The sequence below is a fragment of the Mesoplodon densirostris genome, chromosome 9 (genome assembly GCF_025265405.1).
Source record: "Mesoplodon densirostris isolate mMesDen1 chromosome 9, mMesDen1 primary haplotype, whole genome shotgun sequence".
NCBI lineage: Eukaryota > Metazoa > Chordata > Mammalia > Artiodactyla > Ziphiidae > Mesoplodon > Mesoplodon densirostris.
The window spans coordinates 22,024,784-22,050,764 of record NC_082669.1 but is presented as its reverse complement, the minus strand read 5'-3'; the positions used below and the strand labels follow the sequence as shown (position 1 = coordinate 22,050,764).

Genomic DNA, 25,981 nt, shown 5'->3' with positions numbered 1-25,981 from the left:
ATCCAAAGCAATCTACAGATTCAATGCAATCCCTATCAAACTACCACTGGCATTTTTCACAGAACTAGAACAAAAAATTTCACAATTTGTATGGAAACACAAAAGACCCCGAATAGCCAAAGTAATCTTGAGAACGAAAAACGGAGCTGGAGGAATCAGGCTCCCTGACTTCAGACTATACTACAAAGCTACAGTAATCAAGACAGTATGGTACTGGCACAAAAACAGAAATATAGATCAATGGAACAATATAGAAAGTCCAGAGATAAACCCACACACATATAGTCACCTTATCTTTGACAAAGAGGCAGGAATGTACAGTGGATAAAGGACAGCCTCTTCAATAAGTGGTGCTGGGAAAACTGGACAGGGACATGTAAAAGTATGAGATTAGATCACTCCCTAACACCATACACAAAAATAAGCTCAAAATGGATTAAAGACCTAAATGTAAGGCCAGAAACTATCAAACTCCTAGAGGAAAACATAGGCAGAACACTCTATGACATAAATCACAGCAAGATCCTTTTTGACCCACCTCCTAGAGAAATGGAAATAAAAACAAAAATAAACAAATGGGACCTAATGAAACTTCAAAGCTTCTGCACAGCAAAGGAAACCATAAACAAGACCAAAAGACAGCCCTCAGAATGGGAGAAAATATTTGCAAATGAAGCAACTGACAAAGGATTAATCTCCTAAATTTACAAGCAGCTCATGCAGCTCAATAACAAAAAAACAAACAACCCAATCCAAAAATGGGCAGAAGACCTAAATAGACATTTCTCCAAAGAAGATATACAGACTGCCAACAAATACATGAAACAATGCTCAACATCATTAATCATTAGAGAAATGCAAATCAAAACTACAATGAGATATCATCTCACACCAGTCAGAATGGCCATCATCAAAAAATCTAGAAACAATAAATGCTGGAGAGGGTGTGGAGAAAAGGGAACACTCTTGCACTGCTGGTGGGAATGTGAATTGGTACCGCCACTATGGAGAACAGTATGGAGGTTCCTTAAAAAACTACAAATAGAACTACCATATGACCCAGCAATCCCACTACTAGGCATATACCCTGAGAAAACCATAATTCAAAGAGTCATGTACCAGAATGTTCACTGCAGCTCTATTTACAATAGCCAGGAGATGGAAACAACCTAAGTGTTCATCATTGGATGAATGGATAAAGAAGATGTGTCACATATATACAATGGAATATTACTCAGCCATAAAAAGAAATGAAATTGAGCTATTTGTACTGAGGTGGATGGACCTATAGTCTGTCATACAGAGTGAAGTAAGTCAGAAAGAGAAAGACAAATACCGTATGCTAACACATATATATGGAATTTAAGAAAAAAAATGTCATGAAGAACCTAGGAGTAAGGCAGGAATAAAGACACAGACCTACTAGAGAATGGACTTGAGGATATGGGGAGGGGAAGGGTAAGCTGTGACAAAGTGAGAGAGTGGCATATATAAAAAGTACCAAACGTAAAATAGATAGCTAGTGGGAAGCAGCCTCATAGCACAGGGAGATCAGCTCGGTGCTTTGTGACCACCTAGAGGGGTGGGATAGGGAGGGTGGGAGGGAGGGAGACACAAGAGGGAAGAGATATGGAGATATATGTATATGTGTAACTGATTCACTTTGTTATAAAGCAGAAACTAACACACCATTGTAAAGCAATTATAGTCCAATAAAGATGGAAAATAAAATTTAAATTACAGTTATAGAAGAGAAAAAAAGAATATATATATGTATAACTGAGTCACTTTGCTGTACAGCAGAAATTAAAACAACATTGTAAACCAAGTATACTTCAATTTTTAAAAAAATGTTTCAAAACACAAAGTTAGGGGGAAAAGAGCACTCCTATTTTCTCAAAACATTTTTAATTGAGGTAAATATTGGTTTACAACCTAAGTTTCATGTGTACAACTTTATATTCCTACTTCTGTACCTACAACGGGCTCACCAAAAATTTACTTTGTATCTGTCACCATACAGTTGATCCCCTTTATCCATCTTGCCCTCCCCTCTGCCCCTTGCCCTCTGATATCCACTGCTCTGTTCTCTGTATCTATGTATTTGTCTTTGTTTGGTTTCTTCATTTTTTCTTTTTATATTCCACATATGAGTAAAATCAAAAGGTATTTATCTTTCTCTGACTTAATTTCACTGAGCATTAATACCCTCAAGGTCCTTGTTGTCACAGATGGCAAGACTTCATCTTTTTTATGGCTGAGTAGTATTCTGTCGTGTGTGTGTGTGTGTGTGTACACCACATCTTCTTTACCCATTCATCCGCTGATGGGCACTAAGGCTGTTTCCAAATCTTGACTCTCATAAATAAGGCTGTGATGAACACAGGGGTGCGTATGTGTTTTCAAATCAGTGTTTTCACTTTCTTTGGATAAATACCCTGAAATGCAATGGCTAGATCATAGGGTAGTTGTATTCTAGACTTTTTAAGGAGCCTCCATACCGTTTCTCCACAGTGGCTGCACCAACTTACATTCCCACCCACAGTGCAGGAGGGCCCCTTTCTCCACACCTCGACACTTGTTTTTTCTTTGCCTTTTTGATAACAGCCATTCTAACGGGTGTGTGAGGTGATACCTAATTGCGGTTTTGATTTGCATTTCCCTAAAAATTGGTGACGTTGAACATCTTTACATGGAGTGCTCTCATTTTAAAGTGTAACCAAATGTAAAAGGGCTCACCAATGTAGTTCTCTGGACATTTCAGAAAGAGGCACACAGTTGAGGTTTAAAGACTGTCATGTCTTTGGTCTATGACTGTTAATATACAGCAAATAATGGAGGGAAGAAACGAGAACTCAAAGTATGAAATAATTATGCACAGACTCAGCAAATTAGAGCTTTCTAGAAATGCTACTGCCAACTAATACTTTTTGAAGTAGTCATTTAAGACAAAGCAACATAGTTATTAGTTGGTGCAGAAATCTTCAGTTATATAGCAGTGCCTGAGAAAGCATTTTTGAATGAAGGTCAATAAATTTTCCCACCTGAAAAAGCACCCATTCCGACCTATATCTCTTGGCTGATATAAAGATCAAATGAAATCATATACACAAAAGTGCTAAATTTTGATTTTAAAAAATTTATTCATTTATACTTTGTACCTTCCTAGTAAGAATAGGAATAAAACATAGATTAAACCTAGCATATTTGGTTACTCTTGTCTATAATTGGATTTCCTCAATTTTGTAGTCAACACTGCACTAACAATTCTTCAAAGCATTGACAGTGTTCATTATGAATAATTCTCTTTCACTACTCTAACCTGGGCGTTTTGTCTTACTACTTAACTATGCCATAATTTGTTAACAGTGTACTTTTGCTGTTGGTGGTGGGTTTTTTTGTTTTTGTTTTTACATATACATGTATCTATTCTTTTTCAAATTCTTTTCCCATTTAGGTTGTTACATAATATTGAGCAGAGTTCCCTGTGCTATACAGTAGGTTCTCGTCGGTTATGCATTTTAAATATAGCAGTGTGTACATGTCAATCCCAAACTGCCCAACTATCCCTTTCCCCCAGCTAACTCTAACAGTGTACTTTTGTTGTTGTTTTTGGCTGTGATCCTAGTTCCCCAACCAGGGATCGAACCCATGCCCCCCGCAGTTGGGAGTGTGGAGTCAACCACTGGACTACCAGGGAAATCCCTTTAATAGTGTACTTTAAAAAAAAAAAAAAATTATTTATTTATTTTTGGCTGTGTTGGGTCTTCACTGCTGTGCGCAGGCCTTCTCTAGTTGCGTCGAACGGGGGCTACTCTTCATCTCAGTGCGCAGGCTTCTCATTGCAGTGGCTTCTCTTGTTGCAGAGCATGGGCTCTAGGCACGCGGGCTTCAGTAGTTGTGGCGTGAGGGCTCAGTATTTGTGGCTCGCAGGTTCTAGAGCGCAGGCTCAGTAGTTGTGGCACACGGGCTTAAGTTGCTCCACTGTATGTGGGATCTTCCCGGACCAGGGCTCGAACCCATGTCCCCTTCACTGGCAAGTGGATTCTTAACCACTGTGCCACCAGGGAAGCCCAACAAGTGTACTTTTAACAATTTATAGTTTTAACAGCTTAAACTCATCAGACACACCAATGTAAAACAGGAATCTTGTTATGAATCAAAAGGAATGTTCACCTGGAAGTTCAAACAAAAAGTCACATTTATAGTTTTTACAATAAAGAAAACATTCTTGGAATTGGACCTTGAAATAAAATATCTAAGAAGAAAAAAAGATATGCTAAGATGTACATAGGACAGCTTAGACAAAGTACTCTAGCAGATGGCAGAAGACAGAAATTGTTCCCACTATGATAGCTATAATCAAAAAGAGGGACAATAACATACACTGGTGAGGATGTGGAGAAACTGTAAAATGATCGTGGGGATGTAAAATGGCACAAGTACCTCAGAAAACAGTTTGGCAGTTGCTCAAAATGTTAAACATGGAGTTATCATGTGACCTAGTAATTTCACTCCTAGATATATACCCAAGAGGAGTGAAAACACATGTCCATGCAAAAACATGTCCATCAACTTTTATGGCAGCATTAGCCAATATAAGCCAAAAAGTAGAAATATCCAAATGTCCATCAACTGACGAAAGGATAAACAACATGTGATATATCCATTGAAGGGAACATTACTCAGCCATGAGAAGGAATGAAGAACTGATACATGCTAGAACATGGATGAACCTTGAAGCATTATGTTAAATGAAAGAAGCCAGAAACAAAAGACCACATATTGTATGATCCGTTTATGGTATCCAGGAATGACCAGAATGGGCAAATCTCCACAGATGGGAAGTAGATTTGTAGCTGTCTGGGGCTGGGGGGTGGAGGGGATCAGGAGTTATGGTTAATGAGCATGGGGCTTCTTTTGGGGGTAATGAAAACGTTCTCAAACTAGATAGAGGTGATGGTTGCACAACTCTGCGACTATACTAAGAACCACTGAATTAATACACTTTAAAAGTAAATTTTATCGTATGTGAATTATATCTCAACAAATCCGTCATTTAAAAAAAATCCAGCCTCCTCACCACCCCCCAGATAAGCAAAGGACATAAAAAGACAACTCACAGAGCAAAAAATATTAATGACTAATGAATCTACAAAAAGTTCAAATAGTTGTAACCAAAAAAACATAAACTTTAACAAAACAAAACACAAAAACGAGAATGGGTTAATGATCTGGGCCAAAGCAAGGACAAGAAGAGACAGGCAGAGCAAATGATCAAGTTTTATTTCATGCTGAGGGACCAAGAAAGCTACTAAAAGCCACAATCAGCAAATAAGAATCAACGAAGTCACAGACATAGAGACTTACCTTAGGTGTAGTGTACAGCCACATGAAATAGGGAGATCTTAGAGATTAAAAGGGTAGTGGGAAAGTTACTGATAATCCAAGCACTAAGAGACTATGGTTGGTGTCCAGAAGCTTAAGACCTCGGGGGATAGGGATTTTCTGTCACAGACGAAATGTCTTAGGGATAAAGATGAAGGAAGACAAAATGTCCTCAGACTAAAAAGGTGGGGGTAGGAGAAGTAAGGCAAACATGAGGCAACAGAAAAGATCAGCCTCCTGCAAGCCCAGACATCAGGGTGTCAGCAGGTAGCAGAGGGTGAGACCTGAGGATCTTCAAGGCAGGAGAGTCCCCAACCACCACCCGCCAAAGACTGAACTGTGGGCCAAGACCCAGATAGAAAAAGGCAACATGGGTCCCAGGAGAAGTGGAGATGAACAACTGGCCACAGACCAAGAGTACTACCTGGTGAGTGAGAGCTCCTCAACCTAGAGACCTACCAGCATTTATGGGACAATGAAGATGGACTATAGTTATAGACTGGGAGTTGTAGGGACTTCTAGGGAGGAGCTCCTTGGCATAAGGGACAAGAAATTAATACACATCATACCACCCAGCACTCCTGGGAAAGGAAATATTTGGAATGACTCAGACAGAAAACGGGAGGTGGGCTGGGAATTCACAAAATGGACCTAGATAACCTTGAAACTATAAGAATCTACAGAAAATATGCTACTTGAACTTTCTGGGTGAATTAGATGGCAGTGAAATGAAAATACTCTGCAGAACATGGGAGACTGAACACTGGTGTGTGTCTGTAATTGCCGTGTGGAGGGAATGTGTGTAGGATGCTGGTCTACACCTGATTCCACACCAACATATACCACCAGCCAGAGGACTAGATCTTTATAAATGAATTCTAGAGAAAGAACTGCCTCAAGGCCAGATGGACCCAGGCCCTACAAACTTGTCTAGAACTACCCCATATCTGGGTACCACGGGCCACCCCATCGATAAACTCATCTAATTACAAGCCTGACTTGCTATGTGACCTACAGACACAAGGACTCAAGCCATAATCGCATCAATACAAGGTGAGCCTAATTCATCTGTAAAGCACAGAAACCACTTAAAGACTATGAAAGCCTAGAAGGAAATAGATTTTCATAGACCTATGGCTGCTTTAGCCTAGAGGAGAAATGGAGGTCACCCCGTGGCACCCACGACTGGCTGAGTAAAGATTACAATGAAGTTCGGGAGAGGTAGGAACAAAATTCAGGAATGGTTGTATGAACTGGGAAAGTACGGATCAATACCTTATCTTGATTATCATTGTATCAATCCTTTGCTGCTGCCCACTAGGAAATTCAACCTTCCTGCCTCTTACCATATCTATCTCTTACAGAAATAGTGAAGGACTTCAGTCTTTGAAAGGTATTTCCCCAGTTAAATTAATATCTAGTACAATGTATATCCACAGAGAAGATAATACAATAAAACAATCAGCATCTCTATTAAAGATACTGTTATATCACTATTTAGCATTGTTCTGGAGATAGTAATCCATGCAATTAGATAAAACAGATGCAAAAACACTGGAAAAGGAGAGGATAAAATCTCTATTTACAGGTGACATAACTGTGTATCTGGGCCACAGAGAAGCAATGATAGAAGTACTAAAATAATAAAAGTACTTAAACAATAACAATAATTCAGCAAGGGGGACATCCCTGGTGGCGCAGTGGTTAAGAGTCCACCTGCCAATGCAGGGGACACGGGTTTGAACCCTGGTCCGGGGAGATTTCACATGCCGCAGGGCAACTAAGCCCATGCACCACAACTACTGAGCCTGCACTCTAGAGCCCACAAGCCACAACTACTGAGCTCACGCGCCACAACTACTGAAGCCCGCGTGCCTAGAGCTCTGCAACAAGAGAAGCCACCTCAGTGAGAAACCAGCGCACCGCAATGAAGAGTAGCCCCTGCTCAACACCACCACTAGAGAAAGCCCGTGCGCAGCAAAGAAGACTCAACGCAGCCAAAATAAATAAATAAATAAATAAAAATTAAAAAGAAAAGTAACCAAAAAACATGCAGAAATTAGCAATATTCATATACATGAATAATAATCAGTTGGTAAATATAACTAATAAGAAAATTCTATTTATAATAGTAACAACAAAATTACGGTAAAACACAAAATACATAGGAATAAACAATAAATGTTCAAAACTTATACGAAGTAAATATAAACCATTCCGCAGAAACAGAAAAGTAGATTTAAGAAAATGAAAAGACATCGCTTGTTCTAGATTAAGATGTTCCAACACCATCAAGAGATCAGTTCTAAGTTATACAGCAAGTTTAATGCGACCTCAATAAAAATAATAGTGCGCTTTCTTTTTTTTTTTTTTTTTTTTTGTGGTACACGGGCCTCTCACCGTTGTGGCCTCTCCCGTTGTGGAGCACAGGCTCCGGATGCGCAGGCCGAGCAGCCATGGCTCACGGGCCCAGCCGCTCCGCGGCATGTGGGATCCTCCCGGACCAGGGCACGAACCCATGTCCCCTGCATCGGCAGGCGGACTCTCAACCACTGCGCCACCAGGGAAGCCCAATAGTGCGCTTTCTAAAGGACTTGGACAAACTGATGCTAGAGTTCATACAGAAAAATGAAACACGCAAGACTAGTACGGAAGACACTGAAGAAGAGGAGCAATAACGGGGAACTAGCCCTACCAGATACTAAATCATATACAAAGCCTCTATGATTAAAACAGTGTAGTACTAGTGCAGGAACAGTCAGACCATCCAAAAGTATAAAACATACCCGACTACATACGGAAATCGAGTATATGATAAAGGGGGCCAAGATTGTTTTTTAATTAAATAGTATCGGGACAACTGGATAGCCATGTGGAAAATATAAAATTAGACCCATTCACACCATATATAGAAATGTACTCCAAATGGATCAGAGGACTGAATGTGCTCTGTATTATAAATGAAACTGTATTAGTACTAGAAGAAAGCATGGCTGAATTCCTCTATAACCTGTGGGAATTGAAAGGCTCTCTATGACGAAAAATCCAGATGCAATAAATTTAAGATTAATATACTTGGCTACACAGAAACAAACTTTTGCAAGTCAAAAAAACACATACCACAAGCAATGCCAAAAGATAACTGGGTGAAGTATTTGCAATATATATCAAAGTTAAATGACTAATATACTTAAATACAAAGAACTTTTAAACTCTGAGGGGAAAAGACCAAAATTTATTTAGAAAGTGAGCAAATAACATGAACACCGTAAAAAATGTAAAAAATGGCCGGGAAACATATGAAAAAACGTGTTCAATTCACTTGTGATAAGAGAAATACAAATTAAAACTAGGCTGAGATACAATTTCTCACCTATTAGATTAGTAGAAATTCAGCAGCTTGACAACATGCTCTGCTGCTGAAGCTGTAGCACTCATATACCACTGGTGGGAATTCAAAATAGTACAACCCCACAGGAAGAAAAATTTGGCAAATCTAACAAATCTTATATATACACATTTATCCTGAAGATATACTTCCAACAATACAAAGAAACAAAGATTTGCATTACAACACCACTTGTAATTGAAAAATATTGGGTATTACTTAAGTGTCCAAATACAGGAGAAATGGTTGAGTAAACCGTGGAGTACTAAGTAGTTAAAAATTAAAGTTACTCAATTTGTGTATTCCTTTTTTCAAAAAGTTACTAAATTGTCAGTACATAAATACTTATTAAGTTGTTTGGACCTAAATTAATAAATTAAACCATTAGGTGTTTCTCCTGACCTAGGGATGCTGTGAAAAAATTACTGATATAATAAGGATGTCAGGAACTGAGAAAGTTTGGGAACTTCTGATAAAGTCCTGTGAAGACTTTTAAGAGGGCATGTGTACCTGGAGATATGCGGTTACCATAGACTGTGGTCAACAAAATTTACAATAGGCTAATGAAGTAACTGTCCATAGTAGTAAGTGCTGTCGTAGATTTTATGGCAGCTCGCAAGGGGAGCAACTAGCAGTCTTTTTTTAAAATTTATTTTATTTATTTATTTTTGGCTGTGTTGGGTCTTCGTTGCTGCACACGGGCTTTCTCTAGCTGCGGTGAGCAGGGGCTACTCTTCATTGGGGTGCACGGGCTTCTCACTGCGGTGGCTTCTCTTGTTGCGGAGCACGGGCTCTAGGCGTGTGGGCTCAGTAGTTGTGGCACACGGGCTCAGTAGTTGTGGCTCACGGGCTCAGCAGTTGTGGCTTGGGGGCTCTAGACCGCAGGCTCAGTCGTTGTGGCACACAGGCTTAGCTGCTCCACGGCATGTGGGATCTTCCTGGACTAGGGCTCGAACCCGTGTCCCCTGCACTGGCAGGCGGATTCTTAACCACTACGCCACCAGGGAAGCCCTAGCCCAGTCTTGAAAGTTGTTTTTTGTTGTTGTTGTTTTGTTTTGTTTTTTTGGAAGGATGGAGTTGAGAGAAAAAATCAAATCAAGATACAATTTTTGGAGAGGTATAAGCTAAACTGAGTTCTGAAAAGCAAGTAGGGGTATATTTAGGCTGGGGGAAGGAGGAGTGGTTAAAAATCACAGGAAGAGGAAATGAGGGACTGAAAAAACGCTAGCATTCCAGAAGCCTGGATTGCTGGAACTGAAGGCCCTGGAAAACAAGAAATGAGGCTACAGAGTTAGTTAGGTAAGGAGCAGACCTTAAAAGTTTTATATATGAAATTAAAAATAAAAGGAATTTGGATTGTATTAATTAGCAAGAAGGAGCTGTGAAAGGGTTTTAAGCAGGGGAGTATCGTGAATACTCTAACCAAGTGTGGAAAAAAGATTGGGTGGGGGGGATCCAACCAGAGGCTAAAAGGCTGCTACAATAATCCAGAATAGATCTAGACAGGGCCGCTGAACTAAAGTGTCTGCAGTCACTCAGCAGTGGGGCAACCTCATTTTCAATGGATTACTATGCTAGCTTCTCAACTGCGAAAGAAAGCAACAGATCCTGTGGCTTCGAAGACTACAGTCATGATCTTTGTGGAAACTGGGGATCTTTGCCCCACCTTCACAATGTGTCTGGGAGTAGAAGTCGTTTCATAATCTTGCTGTGTTTTATTCTCCAAGATGACACTGACAAACCCTGATATTTAGTTTCAATAAGGGACTTCTGCGATGAAATTAGATCCCAGACTTCAAAGAGATTATGTGTGTCAAGCGTTATGTCTGTCTACTGAACCTAATACAGGCCTCTAGCTGTGAGGGCCTCTAAGAATACTAACATGTTTTCTGGAAGCTTGCTTCTTGGCTTGTACAGAATGCCCTCTTGATGTCGAGGAATACGTTTTCACCATCAGGTATAATTAAATCAAAGATGCAAATTCTCTTCTAAAATTTACTCAAACATCTTTTAAGAACACACAGAGCTTTAACTGAATTTTTTCTATATTGTAACCAAATCCTTATGAGTGCAATAGGGTAGTAAGAAAGGTGTTTTAGAGCTAAAAAACAAACAAACAGAAAAACACAAACAATAACTGTTATTAATGGGGGCTGGAGAATAAGCTATTTTTAACTTGAGCTCTACACTTCTTTTTTAAACCAAGAGCTGAACACATCCTTAGAATTAGGCCCAGTGAAAAGGGCATTTTTTTTAAAAAAAAGTGCACAGCCTTGGGAAGAGTGAAGAGAATTCTACTGGCACCGAAGAGCAGTTAGACCCTTACAAGAATTCTGCCACCTTTAAGCCTCCATACTAAACCCAGAGAGAAAATAATGTATGGTCTGAAATGGTAAAAACAGACCCATGTCTACACCTCTGCTTTTTTACCATTCTTTCCACTCTCCCACAACCTCTCCCCCATGTCCTTCGGTCCAAGAAAGAACTAAAAAAACAACAAGATTGCAGGAAAGGTCACTACAAACAGGTCTCCAACAGTCCTCTCAAATAGGGACTGTTCGGGTACTTGAAAGGTAAAAAGTAATAATCAAACACCGAAGTTGAGTTCCTTATACTCTGCTCTCCCGGGACACTTACATGAACAATGCCCATCCATTTTTTCATCGTGGCACACGCAGAAGGTGATAACATGTGGAAGGCCATAAACAGAAGACTGGCTGCTATCTGTGGCCACCTGGCCAGGGTCACTGGTTACCCCAGGCCCCATGTGACGGCCAAGAGTACTGAGGAGATCAGTATCTTTGCTTTCTTAAAGCTCAGCTCAATCAGAATCGAATTCTTTTCTCAGTCTTTTAGGGTTAATTGCAATAGTCAATGTTCTCAGAAATTGTCACTTCAAAATCCAGACCCTATTACGTACTAGCGGCCCAGCTTCCAGCAAATAACTACCCTTAGCCTTAGTAAAGTATGGAAAAACTACCTATCTTGCAGAAGTAGTGTGGAGATTAAAAATTATAAGCTCTTATCACAGTGCTTGGCAGGAAATCAATGTAGGAGGACTGTTATTACCAAGAGAGTTGTTGAAATAAGGGAAATATGACCTCTGTATAGTGGTTACGTCACTGAGATAAGAAATTACAGGCTTCACTCTCCCTAGTGTCTAAAATTAAAACATTTTATAAAACAGTGAAAACCACGAACTGTCTCCCTACTTCCTCAAAATCATTATCTTTTTCCCCATTAATATTCACAGCCTCTTATTCCAGTATTTTAAAAGTGATGGTCTTCGCAACCCATGTACAAATGCATATTACACTGACACACACATATACAAGAAGTGATATTGGTACATTTACCTATGTTCTGTAGAAGCTGAGCTTGGAAAACCAGTGTAGGACCAGACATTCGGAGAGGAAAGAAGATATCAGCACTTTTTTATTTGAACCTCACTACAGTGAAAATAACCCAACCATCTATAGACAAAAATTATCTCCCCACACAAATGGTAGACAAGTTTCTTTCCTGTAATTAGCCCCTTTTCCCTGAAAAGAGTTGTATGAAAAATTAACTGCAAAGAAAGTGTTGTATGAAGAATTACCTCAAAATAATTTATACAGATGACTGCACACTCAGCAGCCACACTGGAGAACAGCATCTGGATCTCTGGAAAAAAGTGTTAAAGTGGCTACTGGTAAATCACGTCAAGGTCATAAGAGGATGTCAGAGGACTTCATGTACCCGTGGGAAAAAATGAGCCACTATAAGCAATTCTGCGATGTACCACGTTATCTCAACAGTGGTAACTCCCAATTTCCTCTATTTGATTAAGACAGGGTATGGTTATCAACTCCAAACATAAACTTCCTATCACCAGGAAATCTCTTCTTGATAACCCTGGGCAAAAAGGCTCAAGTAGTAAACATTTAACACTGAAATGTAAGTTATTATAATGCCCAATCACAATACCCCAAATATAATTTTAATCTTTCAGGGGAGGATAGTTTTGGAAGGATGGCAAAGGATTCTTCTTGATTTGTCCTTTGACCATGTTAAAGAACAGAAAGACAAAGCAAAATCTGCATCCAAACTGAAACAAAAACACAAACAAAAAAACCTTAGCCCCCCCCCCCCCCCCCGCATAATAAATGACTACTGGAAGGCAACTGTGAGATCACCTTCACATTCATTCATTCACTGAAAAGCTGTGTGAATAACTTCTATGTTCTGGCCACATCGCATGGAAACACAGGGATGAGTAAGACATGGCTCCTGCCCTGAAGAAATTCATAATCTAAAAATAATGTTTTAAGAGTCACAGGAGTCATTTTATAATAATATTGCATTAACAGAGACAGAAACATAAGCGTATAAGACATATTTAAATACATTAGTAAACATAAGCTAAAAGGAATACCTTTGGTGAAAACTGAGTTCACTAACGACATTTAGTATATACTTTTTGGAGCATAATTAAAGTTGTAATTTACTTCCAGGACAAGAATTAACTCATGACACATATTTTATAATGATCTCCCCCCCGCCCCCCTCCCCGCGGCCCCCAAACACAATTCGTAAATTAGGTGCTTTTCAGCTTGACAGGCAGGGCGTGGCCCTGGAGTTCTCATACAACCTCAATGACACTTGGATGTGCTCTCGCAAGTCTGGACATTCAGGTTTCCGAGAAAAGGCCAGTCAACTCCCTAATTCTCCCTAAACCTTGAAACAACACTGCCACCTCTCTGCGCCGTCACCCCCGCCCACTTACACACATATCCCCAGCCTAAAGCACACAAATCACATCTTCCACTTCTGGAAAACCTTCAGGAACGAACCACGGAAGAAACACCTCCCTCACTCAAAATATCCATATTCTCGTCCTCGTTTCAGAGGCTTGATTCCCGATTATTGGCTAAACCTGTGCAAGAGCCCAGGACCGGCTATTCAGTTAAGTGCGGACCATCTAATGACTTCAACCTGAAACAGCTATTCCTTTAACTGGCACAAAACCCTACCGGAGACGCTTAAAAAGCAACTGCTCGCACACAGACAAGGAGTGAAATAAAGGGAAGGAGGGGAGAGGGGCGCAGTGAGGCGCGGGGACTGCGGCGACCGGTCCCCCCAGGTTGCGGGCACCGCCCAGGCGGGGACCTCGGCGCGGCGGGCCAGAGATGTGGGGTGACCTTCCGACGAGGCCAGCTCGAGGGGGTGCCGGGGTCGGGAGACCTCGCCGCAACTGTCCGCTCTCGGGAGTGCACTCGCCCGCACAGCGGCGAACCCGGCGCCCCGGATTCCAGCCCGGGCTAGTCCCGCAGCTGGTTCCCGGGCAGAACGCGGGAGGTGCAATTTCGGCGTCCGGGCCCGGCGCCTGGGCCTCGGCCCGCCGCCGCCCAGACACACCCCCGCCGCCACCCCGGCGGCCCCAGCCCCTCCCCAGGCGGCCCGGGCGGGCATCGCTCACCTGCACCGCAAGCCGGTCCACCGCCCCGCGGGCTCTGGAAGTCGCGGCTGAGCTGGCTCCAGCTGGAGAGTGCTCGGCCCTTGTCGTCCAGGAGGCTCCGCGCCGGGAGCGGCCGAAGGAGGAGTCCGACAGGAGGCGGTGGAGTCTGGGCGGCAGCAGGAGGCGGAGGAGGGCTCGGGGCGCCCTGCTCTCGGGAGATCCACCCTCCTGCTGGCCGCTCTGCAGCAGCAGCCGCAGATCACTTCCGGGGCGCTGGGAGCGGGGCGGAGCCTGAGGGGAAGTAACTTCCGGTCCGCGGGCTGAGAGGAGGATGTGGGGGCCGGAGCTGGAGAACAATGGCCGGAGGGAGCGGGCTAGCTGGCGTCCACCCTCCGGGCGCTGAGGGCGGGCTGCACTGTCTCTCGGGCGACCCCACCCCCGGCTCTCTGCGCCCGGCGAGGTGAAGTCACCTCCCCGGGGCCCGGGAGGGGCCGCGGGCCTCGCAGAGTTTCCCGGATCTCGGCGCCGGCGCCACGACGTCCTTGTCTCTTCTGGGGACCAGGAGGGGGTTCTTGGGGAAGGAGGGGGAGAGCGGAGGCCGCCATCTTGCTTCCAGGGGGCGGCCTCTTCTCCCGGGGCGTCCTAGGCCACTCCGTCCCGTGGCCGGGATTTTCCCGAGTGGAACCGGCGACGTGGCTCGTCGCGGGCGGAATCCCTGGAGACGGATCAGTCGCCTGCCCTGGCTGGAGGGTCTCGGTGGCCGCCCTGGGCCTCCTGTCTAACAGCTGATCCCGGGAGAACTCGCATCCGCGGATAGTCGGGGATCCTTTTCTGAGGATTCTCAAAGCCCCTACGACACTGCGGGTCTGATGTCTGGTATGGCACTGAGATCATCCCGCGGCCCCATCCTGTGATTTGGGAACCTAAATTGGAAGTAGTTCCACTAAATCGTTTGATTTAATCCCTCCACAAGTTCGAAATCGATCGTTAGACTAACATGCGTTAGCAGCTCCCTTTTTAACTGTAGATATTTATTCCCTTATCCTCCTCCCTCCCCACCTCGCACCTGAGTAGCAACACTCATTGCTTGACACAGTCCATTCAAGGGATGCCCAGACTAACGGAAGCAAATAATTACGGTTGGAAGTATGGCATATCAAGGTACACAGAGAAAGGAATGGATGAGTTTCCTAAAACTGTGTCAGATTTTCAAGATAAACAGGGATTTTACAGCACCAAAAAGGGATTTTGCAGCACATCCAGATCCTGACAAAAAGGACATGAAACAAAGGAACAAATAAAGAGTATTGAGAAGTCTGAGTAGTAATTACAGGACTTAAAAGTTCAAGCCTGGGCTGCTGAAAAAGATGAAGCTGAAGAAGCAGTCAGGAGTCAAACATGAACTGTCTTTCATGCCGTGGTGAGGCAATGAATAGAGGAATGACCCTGGACAGACTGACAAGCTGTTGGTGGAGGACAGGTTAGTTGATGGGAGGAGCAGGTTAAGCAGAGAGCTTGTAGACAAGGAGCCATTACAGAAATCAAGAGAAAGGATAACCATAATGTGAGTGGCAGTGAGCATCCGAAGAAGATGGACTCCTAAAATGTTCAGGATGCCAAATCAACTAGTTATGATGATAGATTCTTGGGAAGCAGGTGCTTGCTGGATAAAAGAATGGAAGTGACAATACTGATGTTCTGCTTTTGGGGGAGGATAAAAGTGTACTTTACCAAATGAAATAAGGAAGGATTGGGATGGGGTTGGGGCAGAAAATGAGTGCCATTTTGGACCTGGCGTGTTTTAAGTACCGATGGTGGTGTCTAATGGCAGTTGCTGCGTGGGTCTACAGCTCTGGGTAGGATGGGGTATGAAGTTACAAACACCACAGGCTTGTATTACCACACCCGAGCCAACTGCAGTCTCACTTTATTGAGCACAGATTCAAAGCCACTTCTCCTTTCTCCCTAATTTTTCTTGGGAAAAACGCTGAAATATTACATTGAAAAAAATCCCCATGTGCTGATATATGCATAATGGTCTTCTAAGGACCATATTTCTTCTAAGGGCCATAAAGTTTAGGCTTACAAGAAACTGAATATGACAAAAGTATAAGTAGTATAGCATCATAAAATAATATCATTGTTACCTTAATTAAAAATTTTAAAATTTAATCATTGACAAGACAGGTTAGTTAAAATGGCCACAGATGGAGGATTGAGGATGGTAGGTTACACAAATACCTGTTGAATGGAGAACTAGGAGGAGGATCGCTTTAACAAGAGTGAGCAAGGGGAACGCAATGAAAGACAACCTCAAGTTCATTAGTCAGCCTGTCTCAGCCGATTCTTGTTTGTTCACAGCTATGCTAACCTAGCTTAAAGCAGTCAGAAATAGAACGGATCATTTTTGAGCAGAAGCTTCAGAAAGCCACTTATAGCAAAAGCCCTATAAATAATAGGTACACTGGCAAACCAAAGACTAATTATTAGTTGTTATTCTATATTCCTGTATAACAGGATTTTTTGAACACAAAAAATAAGGAACTCTCACCTTTAGTTCTTAGATTATTCAAATACATTTATTCTCAATTCTCCTAGAATAGAATTACATTTAGGTGTATTGACCAACCATGTAATGGATAACATACTGAACTAGAAATGAGAGCAATGATCTTGAGTCCCAAAGTTCTTTTCACCATATGACCTAAGCAAAGTCATTTAACCTCTCTAAGTCCTAGTTTCTTTGACTATAAAATAGAGATTATAATAACTTTCTACCAGCCTGCCTCTCAGAGATAAGAAATAACAAATTAATGCTTTAAAAGCTCTTTGAGGTACTTGGATGAAAGGGCATAATTGTAAGTATATATTATTAATAATTAGCACTAGTGTCCAGTAGAACTCATGAGCATTTCAAAATTTCCTGCCTGGGCACCTCAAAGAACATGAAAGTTTCTGTTTTAAAATATACTTAGATTTGGGAATTCACTGACAGTCCAGTGGTTAAAACGCACTTTCACTGCTATGGACCCAGGTTAGATTGCTTGTCGGGGCACTAAGATCCCACAAGCTGTGTGTTGTTGCCAAAAAAAATTTTTTTAATAATAATAAATACACACACACACACACTTAAGTTTCTTATTGATGTTAATTTTTATTATTTAAAAACCAACCTTATGTACTAACATATGGTATGAGTAAAAAGTAAGAGGAGAAGAGTTTTAGTAACTACAATTCTTATGTTTGCTGCTACTTATAGCTAATATATACATTGGGGAGGCGTATGAGATAGGTATGCTTTTGTCAGAATCATGTTTTAGAATTAAAGATTAGTCTACTACAGTCATTTAACTGGAATTTTGCATTAAAGCAGTACTCACGTCCCCACAGAATAATAAGACTTAGCATGCAGTTACATGTTTGTCTGTAGCATGAAGGTGAGCATTCCTGTAAATCTTCTGTCATTCTCATCATTGTTTAATCAGAAATACAAAATAAAATACATAGTCCTCTGAGGTTTTGTCCAGTGTCTATCCCTAAAGTAGATGAAATTTTGCCTCTTAGATTGGTTTCTTCAGTATTTCTCTTTTGAAAGGTGTATGCATATATAAACACATACATTTAAATATATTCATGGCTATATAATGTACATATTTATTTTTATATACGTGCTTATCATATACCAATTTATAAACATATCAATGTACAAAAGCTATACATATAGTAGTAACTGGTAACAACAAAAGCCTCCCAGATGTATTGGGGGTCAGATGACCCATGCTTCGAGTTTTGAATTTTGAACTTTTCCTGGGCTAGCCATATGGGCATGATTCTCTCTCTCTCTCTCTCTCTCTCTCTCTCTTTTTTTGAGTTTAAATGCATTTTATTTTTAGACAACCTACATGACATGTTGTCTTTTTCCTCCAAAACAATGCCTCTGCTCCAAACAAATCAACATCAAAACGAAGAGCTCAAGATGATATCAGTCCCATTCGTCTAAGTCCTGGTGTTGTGTGGATGAAAAGCAGCAGCCAGCCACTTATGACGAGCAGGTGATAGATCCAAACAATCCAAACAAATTTGTTAACATTTTTCCATTTCTAGACCATCCTTAAAGAAAATCATATATATGGGGTCACACCTTCCTCACGGTAATCCAGCAGAGCAACCGTGCCATCTGGATTCATGTTTTCACCAATAAAGGACTGATAGTTTTTGAAATTAGCAAGGATATGTTTGATTTGTTCTGCAGCGCCTGTTATAAAAGGTTTTCCTCTTTCTGGTCTCTGTTCTTCAAACTTCCCTTTGATTGACTTCATGTAATCTTTGATGTACTTCTTGTAGGCTTCTTTTGTGAAGCTGGTTTCCTGCAAGTGATGGTTCATGACAATATCCACACCAGTGATTACTGTACTTTCGGTACTTTAGCCCTCGGGGCCTTCAGCAGAGGCATTTCCACCAATGAGCGAGTCATCAATGTTACCCTCTGTCCTACTGACCATCTTCCCCTCCACCTCCAGACACAGCCCGTCCGTGACCTCCCAGATCTTGTAGATGTCGGAGAACATCTCATCATGGCTGATTAGGTCCCGGTAGATGATCATGATGGCGACTGGAGGGAAACAATGGTAGCACTAGCTTAGGAGCACGGAGCTCAGAGTGAGCGCGGTGCAGCCGGAGCAGCGCTCGGGGGAGGGGGGAGCGGGCGGAAAAGGCCGAATCTGCCGCTCCCCAACCTCATATAGAGGGCACCTCTCTTTCTCTCTTGATGAAATGCCGGCTCCCAGTCCAATACACTTCCAACCACGCTGCACCCAGACAACCATTCACTTGTGCATTTGTAGAGCAGTATTCACTAAATTACATGAGATAGTCAATACTTTATTACAAAGCAGTTTTTTGTGTTAGATGATTTTGTCCATCTGTAGGCTAGTGCAAGTGTTCTGAGCACATTTAAAGTAGGCTCGGCTCGGCTATGATGTTCAGTAGGTTAGGTGTATTAAATGCATTTCTAACTTACAATATTTTCAATTTATGATGGATTTATTGAGACATAACCCCATCATAAGTTGAGGAAGATCTGTAAAGCTTTAAAGGAAATTCAGATTCTTGAGTCCCACTCTAAACAAAGTCAATTAGAAAGTCTTGGGTGAAGCCTTACATGTATATAAATTTAAAAATATAACAAATATAAATAGTTATATTTGTAGCTATAACACCCTCCTTCAAATTCTGATCATCAGTTTAGGTTTGGGAGGTTCTGGTTTCAGTAACTTATCCAATGTCACACAGAACCCTAAATAGAGCCAGAAATGAACTCAAATCTTATAAGTCCAAGTTAAATGCTTTTCACTGGACTTTTGCTGCCCTTTTACTGATTACATACAATGCGGTAGGATGGAAAAGTGGAGAAAAAACAGCAATTTCAATTAAAATTTTTTACCATATTCTGTTACATGGTTTTAAGATTAAAAGAGCTAATATCGGGCTTCCCCGGTGGCGAAGTGGTTGAGAGTCCGCCTGCCGATGCAGGGGACAAAGGTTCGTGCCCCAGTCCGGGAGGATCCCACATGCCGTGGAGCGGCTGGACCCGTGAGCCATGGCCGCTAAGCCTGCGCGTCCAGAGCCTGTGCTCCGCAACGGGAGAGGCCACAACAGTGAGAGCCCGCGTACCGCAAAATAAATAAATAAATAAATAAATAAAAAGAGCTAATATCTTAGTGAACTTAGAACAATATCTGGCACATGGCAAGAACATGTAAGTGATAAATGTTAAATGAGTAGGTTAAATGTTAAGTGAATGCTGTTGTCTAATTACAGCATTCACTTTGCCCAGGGTTAAAGTGAAATTGAATTAGATATAAACATTTTCTATGTAGAAAAAAATGTATGTAAATAACAGTGGCATCCTCAGTAATTTTTTTTTGTCTTGGAAGCCCTGAATTTGTATAGCTGAAAATATTTCTATGTTGTTTCATCTTTTTGACATTAAGAGAAATGTTAATAATACACTTATTAAATGAAGTTTTGGATTTGCAGCTGTGTAGTATTCTTATATTATTTTATTTAAGATATAGTTATAGTTAAGGTGCATGGGATGATGTATTTTACATTGTCCTTCTATCACTGAACTAGCTCCAAAATTGATTTCTACTGCTATGAAATCAAGTATTCATTTTTCAGAAGCCATTGTCTGCCTGGGTTGATCATCCAAATTAAATATTTCCCTTGAATGAGGTAATAGATATGCTTGGTTCTATCTAATTTCCCTACCTCTCTGCAGGTTTCTTCAGAGTCTTTCAACCTTGAATAAGTTTTTATACTTATTAGCTATAAATAACATGGTACATTTTCATCACCAGTAAATGAAGAAGCCACTTTGATATTTTAAAGGGCTCTTTGATACATTTTGACAAAGTCTGTGAAAATATGCCTTTGGTCAGAATCTATCATTGTGAAAATCGATACCCATTTCAGTTTTGTTCATTTTATAAGTTGTATTATTTTTCAGAGGAATCACCACATACCCAGCATCGATTTCTAGTGGCTCCTGATTTTTGCGTGTGTGTGTACACATACACAGAATACCTTCATATCTTCATGTAGAATATAAATTTAGTCTTTAATATACTTCATTAAAATGAATTATTCTATCATAAATGAATTGATTTGTCCTCAAAAAGTGTAGAGGTAGGGCTTCCCTGGTGGCGCAGTGGTTGAGAGTCCGCCTGCCGATGCAGGGGACACGGGTTCGTGCCCTGATCCCGGAAGATCCCACATGCCGCGGAGCGGCTGGGCCCGCGAGCCATGGCCGCGGGGCCTGTGTGTCCAGAGCCTGTGCTCTGCAACGGGAGAGGCCACAGCAGTGAGAGGCCCGCGTACAGCAAAAAAAAAAAAAAAAAAAAAAAAAAAGTGTAGAGGTAGAGATAAGACTAGAACAGAAGGTATTTATAAAGTCAGGAGGACTCTGGTAGGTAGTGAGGATTAGACCAGAAAGTACCAGATCTGAGAAACCAGAAGGAAGAATTAGATGCCATCAGTAGGGAAGCAGCTGACTATTTGAGTCCAGAGTTAGCCAAGGAAAGGGAATTAAATTAGCATTTATCAAATATTTACTATGTTTCAAATGTTGTCCCAGGTACCTTACAAAAGAAGGAATGTCTGGCTAGGTCCCATAAATCTAGATGTTTTGAGTCTTGGGGAGTCAGAGAAAATAGTATTAATAAGTAAGATACTTGAACAAATTATATTATTGTCTGCATTTTATTTTTTATTTATTTATTTTAGGTTATAAATCACATCTTTTTTTTTTTTTTTTTTTTTTGCGGTACGGGGGCCTCTCACTGTTGTGGCCTCTCCCGTTGCGGAGCACAGGCTCCGGACGTGCAGTCTCAGCGGCCATGGCTCACGGGCCCAGCAGCTCCACGGCATGAGGGATCTTCCCAGACTGGGGCACAAACCCATGTCCCCTGCACTGGCAGGTGGACTCTCAACCACTGCACCACCAGGGAAGCCCTAAATCACATCTTTTTATTAAATAATATTAGTACTTAAACTTAGGCTTTTAATTAATTGATTTTAATAGCAATACTTAGATAGTCCCTGATTATTCTCACTACCTTTGAAAAATTTTGTCTGCATTTTAAAATACTTATACTGTGTTGTAATAATTAAAAATTACATGAGAACTATATATTAGTTATTATAATCAAACCTATAACTTTTGAACCATGACCATCCCTTCCTTCATTCTTTTCACAATAGAAAGCCAGCGTTCCGTCTGGATTCTGGATCTCAGCTCCTCCTGTCTACTTGAGGACCTTGCTCCATCAATTACTCTCTTTTTGTTGTGTCTTCAACCTCTCACTCTACTGGTTCCTTGCCATTAGCATTCTCATTTGTTTAAAGTGTCTCCCTCATACATATCCTCTCTCCTTCCGGCTTCTATCCAAATTCTCCTTCCTTTCACTAGAGAAAAATTTTCAAAGAATTTTCTGTGATTGCTATCTCCACTTCCTCACCTCCAAGTTACTCCTCAAGCGTAGGTAGTCAGCCTTTCATTCCCAACACTGCTGTGAAACGACGCAATAAAGTCACCAATATCATCCCTATTATAAGATATCCCCTAGTTCTTAATGTTTCAACAGCATTTGAAGTTGTTGACCGTTCGTTCCTTTTTGAAACAATCTCTTCTCTCAGCTTCTGGAAAACCACACTTCATGTTTGTTTCCTTTCCGGCCACTCATCATTGTCCTTTGGACACTGCTGTCTTTGCTTAAATACTGCCATTTCAAGGAGCTCTCAGGCTCTATCACTCTAGTCTAGTCTACACATTCCTCTTGGATTATCTCATCTATGCCATGGTTTTATTTCTATAGGTTGATGACTTCTAGACATGAACTCACTCCTAAGCTTGAAACCTATGTATTCAATTCCCTAGTTGATACCTCTTGGATGTTTTGTAGGAAACTAACTCAAACACAGCATGTCCGAACTGAGCTGATGCAATCACCCACCCAAATGCGGGAAGCCAGAAATCTACATGTTTACTTTGAATTTTCTCTTTTCCTCAACATCCACTCCATCACCAGGCTCTGTTAAAACTTCCTCCTTAGCACATCTCAAATCATCCATTCCACTCCATTTCTTCTTCTTCTTTTTTATTTTGAAGTTGCCTTTAAAAAAATTTTTATTGAAGTATAGTTGATTTACAATGTTGTGTTAGTTTCTGCTGTACAGCAAAGTGAATCAGTTATGCATATACATATATCCACTCTTTTAAAGATTCCTTCCCCATATAGGTCATTACAGAGTATTGAGTAGAGTTCCCTGTGCTATACAGTAGGTCCTTATTAGTTATCTGTTTTATATATAGTAGTGTGTATGTGTCAATCCCAATCTCCCAATTTATCCTTTCTCCCCTGGTAACCATAACTTATTTAAAAACAGAAATAGAGTCACAAATGTAAAATAGTCTTTGAAGCCATTACGTTTTGGGGTTTTGTTAGCAGCAGAACACCAGTATTCTTTGTTGTTAGTTATAAAATGATTCCTATCCTCTCAATATCAGTTGAACAGGTGGCGGTATTGACACAACTGTGAAAATTTGCAAAAAAGAATTCTGTCTGGAGAAATGAACAGTTTTCTCACTTCTGTATAAAGGTAATGTGCCGTGGGGAACTAGGGCCAGCTCACACTGGCTTAGGAGGTACCCATTCCCAATGTGTACATCTCTTCTCAACCAGCCAAGGTGGAAGTAATTACACCATGGAAATTGGCAAGCATTATAAATCAGGGCTATCCACACCCCCTCCGCCCCTGCCCCAGAGAACTGGCTTACCAGCCCACCTCCGGGAATCCACTCCATTTCTACTGCCACTTCCCTCATCCAAGGCATTATTACCTGCTTACCATAATTGCAGTACAAACAGGTTCAGTCTCCACCCCACCCCACCCCAATCCACTCTTCCCATTGCAACCATCATGATCTTCTGAAGGCGGATACATCATATAATTCCTCTGCCTAAACTCCTTCAACACTTCCATTAATCTCAGGATAGTCTGAATTCCTTTATGTGTTTTATGCAGCTTTACACAATCTAATGTCTGCTTATCTCTGTAGTCTCATCTCTGATCACTTACTGTTTTCCCGCTCACCACACACACACACACACACACACACACACACACACACACACACTCATGCACAGCTCTAGCTCCAAGAATATAAGTAGCTGCCTGCTTTGCAAAAAGAAGTATGAATGTTAAATAAGCAAGTTAAGACATATTGTACCAGATTTTTAAGATTATAATATAAATAGTATAAAATTCCCAATATAAATTTTAGTTTTATAATATATAGATTTAGTATATAGATTACTATATATAGATGATATATAGTATACTATAGTATAGTAAATCCAGTATATAGATTTAGTTTTTAGTATATAGATTTTAGTTTTTAAACACCTGTCATATGTATATGTATATACTTAAAACATAGATTAAACATTAAATATGATTAATTTAACTCACATTCTAATTCTCTCACTCATTTGTGGTGACATTTGGTAGACAAAAGTTGGTTATGTATATTTGCAAGGTATTGATCATTTTTGCTAATGTCACAATCTTTGGAAAATTACTGAAATTTGAATTCTAGCTTTTCCTGATAACAGATTCTTTAGTAAGTTGCATTTGTATTCCCATTTATACCATGTTCTTTCTGTGTTTGGATCACTGGAATACTTATGGATGGTAATTATCAATTCATAATTTTAACAGTCTCTCCATTTCCTTTGTCATTGTGGTTTATAATATGTTTTAGATACAGTGGTCGAGGATAAATTTCTAGTATTTCCTAAATGTGCTTTAATATAGTTATTTTCCTTCACATTTGAACTCACAGGCAGTCAACTTTAAGTCCAATGAACATCTGAACTGGGATAAAGGTTCACAACTTTAGGCAAATCTGATTTTTTTTGTCTTTGTCTAAATTATACTGTTGTTAATAGCAGCACTCATTTTTTCATTAATTTGTATAAAATATTAAGTTCAAATGAAGTAAAATATTCAAATAATTGCATAAACACTTGTACAAAGATGGCATTGCTCTGAAGTTAAGCTGCTAGTTGGCAATTAATGCCGTTATGTGATAACAGCTTCACATTTTTATCAGTGGATATACTGCAATCCCAGTTCAGCCTAGAAAAAGTGGATGATGAGGTGGGAGGGGATTAATGTGTAACATCCAGTATCACCTCTCTCTGTGTTCTTATCCCTGTGTTTCTTCTGCCTGGGGAAAATCTCTCCATGCCTCCCCCTCAACCTCCCACTTCCCCTTTGTTCATCTCTCACATCACATCAGACTTCCACATAGCAACTGCTCATCACTAATTCTTACTCTTTTTTCACGTCATAACTTTGATGTCCCTTCATCCAGCAAGCCTTTGCACACCTTCCCTGACTACTGTAGGTGACTCTTTTTCCAAATCTGGTCTCTGTTTCTGTAGGTTGGTTTCATGCTCTTCCAGTACAGAATGACTGACTGTTCATATGGCCACTGATGTCTTCCAATCCTCACATCTCATGGCTCTCATCACACCAGAGAGGGCCAAATGTGGTTTTTTTTTTTCCAGTTTCCTTAGTAAGTCTTAGGCAAGGCCTCTGAATGGTCTAGTGGGAATGGTGTGTCCACCCTTGAACCAGCCAGCCATCTGTAAGTAAGAGTCAGAACAAACATGGTGCCTGCTACCCACCTCTTAAGAGTTGGGGGCTCTGGGCCTCCCTGGTGGCGCAAGTGGTTGAGAGTCCGCCTGCCGATGCAGGGGATACGGGTTCGTGCCCCGGTCTGGGAGGATCCCATATGCCGCGGGGCGGCTGGGCCCGTGGGCCATGGCCGCTGAGCCTGCACGTCCGGAGCCTGCGCGTCCGGAGCCTGTGCTCCGCAACGGGGGAGGCCACAACAGTGAGAGGCCCGCATACCGCAAAAAAAAAAAAAAAAAAAAAAGAGTTGGGGGCTCTGATGGTTCATTTTATGTGTTAACCTGGCTACACTATAGTATTTAATTATTTAATTAAACTCTATTCTAGGTGTCCCTGTGAAGGCATTTTGTAGATGTAGTTAACATCTGCAATCAGTTGATTTTAAGTAAAAGAGATTACTCTTGATAATGTGGGTGGGCTTCATCCAATCAGTTGAAGGCCTTAAGAGCAAACCAGGTTTCCTGGCAAAGAGGAAATTCTGTCTCAAGTCTGCAATGTCACCT

General features: G+C 41.1%; 1 protein-coding gene and 1 pseudogene across 2 annotated transcripts in view; both read right to left on the bottom strand.

Moving 5' to 3' along the window:
- RALA (RAS like proto-oncogene A) overlaps positions 1 to 14,452 on the bottom strand; it is an 89,071-nt gene extending 74,619 nt beyond the window's left edge. For both annotated transcript variants that reach the window (XM_060108661.1, XM_060108663.1), the window contains exon 1: positions 14,235 to 14,452. The gene's annotated coding sequence lies outside the window, so the exon portion shown is untranslated. The remainder of the gene's footprint in view (positions 1 to 14,234) is intronic.
- A 3,829-nt stretch (positions 14,453 to 18,281) lies between these two features.
- LOC132496338 (translationally-controlled tumor protein-like) lies at positions 18,282 to 18,880 on the bottom strand (annotated as a pseudogene).
- Positions 18,881 to 25,981: the final 7,101 nt, after the last annotated feature.